Raw genomic sequence first — 6,976 nt, 5'->3', positions numbered from 1 at the left:
AGCCACAGGCGCCGAGCCCTGTATCTTTTTTTAATAGACCTTTTAGAACAGTTTTACATTCACAGCAAAATTGAGCATAAAGTAAAGAAAGTTCTCCCACACACACCCTGACCCTACACCTGCACAGCCCCCCCATTAGCCACATCCCCCCACTAGAGGGTACACTGGTTACAGTCCATGAACCACACATCATTGCCGCTCACTCTTGGCGTCCTGCGTTTTCGGTGACCTGTGTTGCTCTGTGGTGCCAGAGGGATCAGCGTCTCTCATGCTCCACCTGTTCAGCACCCCTCCTCAGCCCCCAGCAACCACGGATCTTTTTACTGTCTCCATAGTTTTCCCTTTTCCAGAATGTCATATAGTTGGAGTCCTATAGTATGCAGACTTTCCAGACTGGCTTCTTTCAGTTTTTCTGTGTCTTTTCATGAATTGCTAGCTCATTTCTTTTTAGCTCTACATAATATTCTGTTGTCCCAATGTACTACAATATATTTATCAATGCACTACAATTTATTTATCCATTCACGCTTTGAAGGATATCTTGGTTGCTTTCAACTGTGGCCAGTTATGAATAAAGTGACTGTAAACATCCCAGTGCAGGTTTTTTTTTTTTTTTTTTGTAGACAGAACTTTTTGACTCATTGGGGTAAATGCCAAGGACCATGATTAATGGATAGTAAGAGTACTGTTCATTTTGTAAGAAACCATCAAGCCGTCTTCCCAGGCTGCACCACTTAGCATTCTTGCTGGCCGTGAACGTGAGCTCCCATTGCTCCACAGCCTCACCAGCATCTGGTGCTGTCAGTGTTTGGGATTTCGACCTCGCTTACGTCAGTAGCTTATCATTGCTTTAATTTGCAATTCTCTAATGATGTATGATGTTGAGCATTTTTTCTGGTGCTCATTTGCCATCTCTATGTCTTCGGTGAAATGTCTATTGCTAATTCTAAAATCAGGTTCATTTTCTTTCTTTCTTTCTTTTTTCTGCAGTTTTTGGCTGGGGCTGGGTCGGAACCCACCACCTCCAGCATATGGGGCCGGTGCCCTACTCCTTGAGCCACAGGCGCCACCCAGGTTCATTTTCTAATTGTTGAATTTTAAGAGTTCATTTTATATTTTGGATGACAGTCTTAATCAGATATGTCTTTCACAAGTATTTTCTCCCAGTCTGTGGTTTATCTTCTCGTTATTTTGATTTCCTGTTTAAATTTTAAATCATTGCAATAAGAAACCTCCATGTCCAGATTGCCTGCTGTTAAATTCTATCAGAACATTTCAAGAAGAAGAAAATGACAATTCTACACGGTATCGTCCATAAAATAGAACTCAGCATTACTTTGATATCCAAAAGCAGATAAAAGATATAACATAAAAAGAAAACTACAGACCGATATCCCTGGCAAATATAAACACAAACATCCTCAACAAATATTAGCAAGTGAAATATATTAATGCACAAAATGGCTAATGTGCTACGTGTACCAGGTTGGGTCCACCCCAGAAACGCAAGCCTGGCTCAACAAGCAAAAATGACTGCATTTCACCACATTAACAGAGGAAAGAAGACAGACAATATGGTAATCTCCACAGATGCGGGGGAAAATTACAAAATTCAACATCAATCCACAATTTTTTAAAAAAGCTCTCAATGAACTAGGTATAGACAAAAGTTCACTTTTTAACCCAACAAGGGGCATTTATGTACAGCCAACACCATACTGTGTGGTAAAGGGCTGAACGGTTCTCCTCGAAGAGAGGGATGTGACACAGACATTCTCCCTCACTGCTCCTTCCAACATCACACTAAACGCCCTCCTGGTGCAACAAGGTAAGAAAAAGAAATAAACACCTTATGTATTGGAAAGGAAGAACTAACACTGCCTGTATTCACAGAGGACATGACATTCCACATGCAAAACCTTCAAGAATCTATAAAAGGACTCGAGAATTGCAAGAGAGTCTAGCAAGTTTGAAGGACTCAACTGAAAGTAATAAAAGTAACAAAAATCATTTACATATCTTAGCAATAAACACTTGAGACTCAAAAACTTTGTTCAAGAGCAAGGGAATAAAAGTGAAAATGTAGGTATAATCTAACAGAATATGTACCTAATAAAAGCTATAAAAATACTGATAAGCGAAATCAAGTAAGACGGACGTTCATGGCGATGTACACCATGTATGTCATGTTCATGGGTGGAGTATTCAACATTGTTATGATGTCAGTTACCCCAAACTAATCTGTGGATTCAAGGTAATCCCAATCAAAATGCCAGCATGAATTTCTGTTTATATTAACAAGTCGATTCTAAAATTTATTTGGCGAGGCAAATGAACTAAAATAGCCAAAACAATTTGAAAAAGAATAATAAATTCGAGTATTCACAGCATGAGATTTCAAGATTTACTGTAAAGCTGCAGCAATTAAGACAATGTGGTGTGGGCAGAAAGACACACAGATCAATAGAAGAGAATAGAGACACGGAGCCGTACAAGGCCGCTGATTTCTGACAGAAGTGCACAGTGAAACAATTGGATGTCTGCAAGCAAAAAAGGCTTGACCAATAATGACTCATCCTTAATGTACCAGTTAAAGCAAAATCAATCATAGATAAATGTTTGACTTTTAGAAAAAAAATAGGAGAAAATCTCAATGGCCTTATGTTAGGCGAAGAGTTCTTGGATTCAACACAAAACGCATAATCTATAAATGAAAATATTTGATATATAGGACTTGATTAAACGTTTTTGCTCTTCAAAAGATGCTGTTGAGAGAAGAAAAAGACAAAGCATGGACTAGTGGGAAATATCTGCAAATTACACAGCTGACCACAGTGCTTAGATCGAAAAAATGTAAAGAACTCTCAAAATTCCATGTCAGAAAACCTAATTTAAAAGGGGGGACCTAACGATTTGAAAAAATATTTTACCCAGGGCAGCGCCTGTGGCTCAAAGGAGTAAGGCACCAGCCCCATATGCCAGAGATGGCGGGTTCAAACCCATCCCTGGCCAAAAAAAAACTACAAAAAAAAAATATTTTACCCCAAAAGATGCATGGATGGCAAATAAGCACATACAAAGATGCTCAATATCATTAGTCATTAGGGAAACACAAATTAAAGCTGTGATGAGATCCCTCTGGGCCTGTTAGGGTAAAATTAAAAAGGCTGAGCACGCCAAGTGTTGTCAAGGATGGAACTCTCGTACACTGGTGGTGGAAATGTAAACTACTATAACCACTCTGGAAAACAGTCTGGCAAATAAGCACTTAGAATATGTCCAACACATTCAATCACCATGGCAACACAAATTAAAATTATGGTGAGATACCACAGCACACAGTATTAGGATGGCTGAATTTTTTTTAATTGGCAGCATGGGGCTGGCAAGGATGCATAGCTGCCAGGACTCTGGTATGTTGCCACTGGAAGTGCAGAACTTTAGAAAACAATTTGGCTTTGTCCTACAATGGTAAACATACACCGACCATTGACCCAGCAATTCCACTCCTTGATAATTACTCTAGAAAAATGGAAATTCGTTATTATGCAAAAACTGCATACAATGTTTGTAGAAGCTTTGCTCATAATCATCAAAAACAGGATAAGATCCGAGTGTCCTTCAGCCAAGGAATGGATAAAGAAACTGTGGTTTCTGGTTATCAAACCTTTGTCAGAAACATAACCTGCAAATATCCTCTCCCGTTCTGAGGGCTGTCTGCTTGCTTTACTTACTGTGTTCTTGGCTGTGCAGAAGGTTTTTATTTGATCAGATCCCAGTAATGTATTTTTGGTGTTGCTTCAATTGCCTGGGGGGTCCTCCTCATAGAGTATTCTCCCAGGCCGATTTCTTCAAGTCTCCAAAAGTCTTTATAGTTTCATATCTTAAGTTTCAATCTTATCCAGCGAGAGTCAATTTTTATTAATGGTGAAAGGTGTAGGTCCAGTTTCAGTCTTCTACAAGTTGCCAGCTACTTCTCCCAGTACCATTTGTTAAATAGGGAATCTTACCCCCAATTTATATTTTTTATAGGCTTATCAAAGATCAAATGACATAAGTGTCTGGGTTCATCTCTGGGTTCTCTACTCTGTTCCATACATCTGCCTCTCTATTTTTGTGCCAGTACCATGCTGTTTTGATCAAACTTATTAATAAGAAAAGAACAAGTGATTCCATTTCATTGTGGGCAAGGGACTTGAACAGAAGCTTTTCTGAAGAAGACAGGTGCATGGCCTACAGACACATGAAAAAATGCTCATCATCTTTAATCAGAGAAATGCAAATCAAAACCACTTTGAGATATCATCTAACTCCAGTAAGAGTAGCCCGCATCACAAAATCCCAAAACTACAGATGTTGGTGTGGATGTGGAGAAAAGGGAACACTTCTGCACTGCTGGAGGGAATGCGAGCTAATATGTTCCTTTTGGAAAGAAATTTGGAGAATACTCAGGGATCTAAAAGTAGACCTGCCATTTAATCCTGCAGTCCTCTACTAGGTGTATATCTAAAAGACCAAACATCACTTTACAACAAAGATTGTTCACTGCAGCTCAATTCATAACTGCCAAGTCATGGAAGAAGCCCAAGTGCCCATCGACCCATGAATGGATTAATAAATCGTGGTATATGTACACCATAGTATATTATGCAGCCTTAAAAAAAGGCATTTTTTAGTCTCTTGGAGACTTTACCTCTTTTATGTTTACATGGATGGAGCTGGAACATATTCTACTTAGTAAAGTATCTCAAGAGTGGAAGAAAAGGTATCCAATGTACTCAGTACTTTTATGAAACCAATTTCATACTTTCATATGAAAGATAAATCACAACTATAGCCCAGGATGAAAGAGGGAAGAGGAGGGAGATGGGAGGGGATGGAGGAGGTTTGATGGAGGGGGGGTAAATGGTGGCACCACACCTATGGTGTATATTGCAAGAGTACACGTCAAATCTATTGAGTGTAGAGTATAAACGTCTTAACACAATAATTAAGTAAATGAGGTGAAGGCTATATGAACTAGTTTGATGTAAGCATTCCAAATTGTACTTAAAATCAGCACATTGTACCCCATAAATGCATTAGTGTACACATGATCTATGTCAGTGGTTCTCAACCTTCCTAATGCTGCAACCCTTTCACACAGTTCCTCACGTTGTGGTGACCCCCAGCCATAAAATTATTTTTGTTGCTACTTCATAACTGTAATTTTGCTACTATTGTGAATCGTAATGTAAATATCTGATATATAGGATGGTCTACGGAAACCCCTGTGAAAGGGTTGTTCGACTCCCAAAGGGGTCGTGACCCACAGGTTGAAAACCACTGATCTATGTGTTTATGACTCAATAAAAGAAAAAGAAAGTAAACATTCAAAGAAATTAAGACAAAAGAAAGTGGTAAATCATACAGTGGAATACTCCTGAGCGATTCAAAGAGGTAAACTATTGCTATTCAGCAACTTAGATGCATCCCAAAGGCATTTTGCTGAGAGAAAGAAGCCCAACCCACAAGGTAACATATGAACTATAGGGTCCATCCAGTGTCCGAGGGACATGAGCGTCTAGAAAGGACATGAATGAGGGTGCGGTTGCCCACAGTGAGTCAGCAATGTGGAAATGTTGAAGATGCTGGAATTCCTCTGCACGGCACTATGGGGTAGGGGCAGGACTGTGTGCGTTTATCAAAATGGACAGAGATGCACACCTCGGAGAGTGAACTAAGTGAGGGGACGGGGCAGGGGAAGGAGGATTATTTCTGGAAGTCCCTGGGTTCCGGGTGGTGACGCGGAGCGGTGTGGGTGCTCTCCCAGAGGAAGCCGAGCGTTCTGGTTCACTGTTCCCTTGTATCTGCTTCCCTTCACATCTCCTTTTGACTCAGTGGACCCTGTGCTCCAAGATGTTTTCAAAGTTGTGGTGTCTGAACGTCTTTCTCTTCCCCTACACCAGGTAGATGACTCAGCCCAGTCCTTTTAACTTTCCTCAGATTTGGTTCAATTGTTCTGGGAACCAGACTCAGATTCTCTAAGCTGAGTTAGCTGCCGGCCTCTCTGGAAGCTTTTCTGGGGGTTTCTTTGTTTAGTGTCTCAGACTTCACCAGCCTGTCCACATGTGCACCGTTCTCCATTCATTTTGGCTCACATTTGGTCAAAATTTCAGGTCTGAAGTCCCATGCTTCCCTTCAGCTCTGGAAAGTTTTCCTCTCTCCCTTTTGCTGCTCCTTCTGGAAATTCTATCTGATGAAGGTTGAAGGTTCTGGAATAATCATGTCTTCCTAAGTTTTCTTTCATATATGCCATCCCTGTCTCTCTGGCTATGTGGGGGACACCTTACCACCTCTCTCCCCAACAGCACCTTCTCTCTTCTGTAAGGCTGTGCTGCGGCTCAGCTGTCCCCAGTCTAGGGGGCACATCCACAGTGCTCTGCAGCCAAGTGGCCTCACCAGGGGGGCCTCGCCGGCCCTGGCTTCCCTGCCATGCTGCCCAGACGCAGAGACTTGGGGATGCCGGTCTCCCCCACCCGACAGCAGCACAAGGACACCTGGAAAGCAGCTCAGCAGGCAAGGACGTGCCGGCAGGGCCCCTCCAGACCTGTCTCATGAAATATTTGCCCAGGGGACAAAACACAGGTCAGAGCATCCACCCAGCCCTCACACATGACCACACATCACACAGCTGAGCTAACTCTTCTGTGTAAATAAACGAGAATTAATAAGGGCTTCCAGCCCAGCTCAAACACCAACAAGGAAAGGGGAGGCGTGTGGGGCCTCCAGCTAGAGCAACACCCCTCCCACCCACCAGATATAAAAGCCACATGCCTGGAGTACCTCACTCACACACTCACTCACACTCACCCACACACTCACTCACACCTCCCCAGCTCAACCCCAGCATGGCTGCATCCACTGTGTCCGTCTGCTCCAGCAACCTGAGCTATGGCAGCCGGGTCTGCCTGCCTGGTTCCTGTGACTCCTGGAG

At 42.1% G+C, this 6,976-nt stretch overlaps 1 protein-coding gene across 1 annotated transcript in view; it reads left to right on the top strand.

The window, feature by feature from the left end:
* TSPEAR (thrombospondin type laminin G domain and EAR repeats) overlaps window positions 1–6,976 on the top strand; it is a 76,534-nt gene that overhangs the window by 35,607 nt on the left and 33,951 nt on the right. The window lies entirely within an intron of this gene.

Source organism: Otolemur garnettii, unplaced genomic scaffold (assembly GCF_000181295.1).
Source record: "Otolemur garnettii isolate 467f Iridium unplaced genomic scaffold, OtoGar3 scaffold00128, whole genome shotgun sequence".
NCBI classification, from domain to species: domain Eukaryota; kingdom Metazoa; phylum Chordata; class Mammalia; order Primates; family Galagidae; genus Otolemur; species Otolemur garnettii.
The sequence above is the reverse complement of the archived record's forward strand: the minus strand, read 5'-3'. Positions and strand labels throughout refer to the sequence as shown.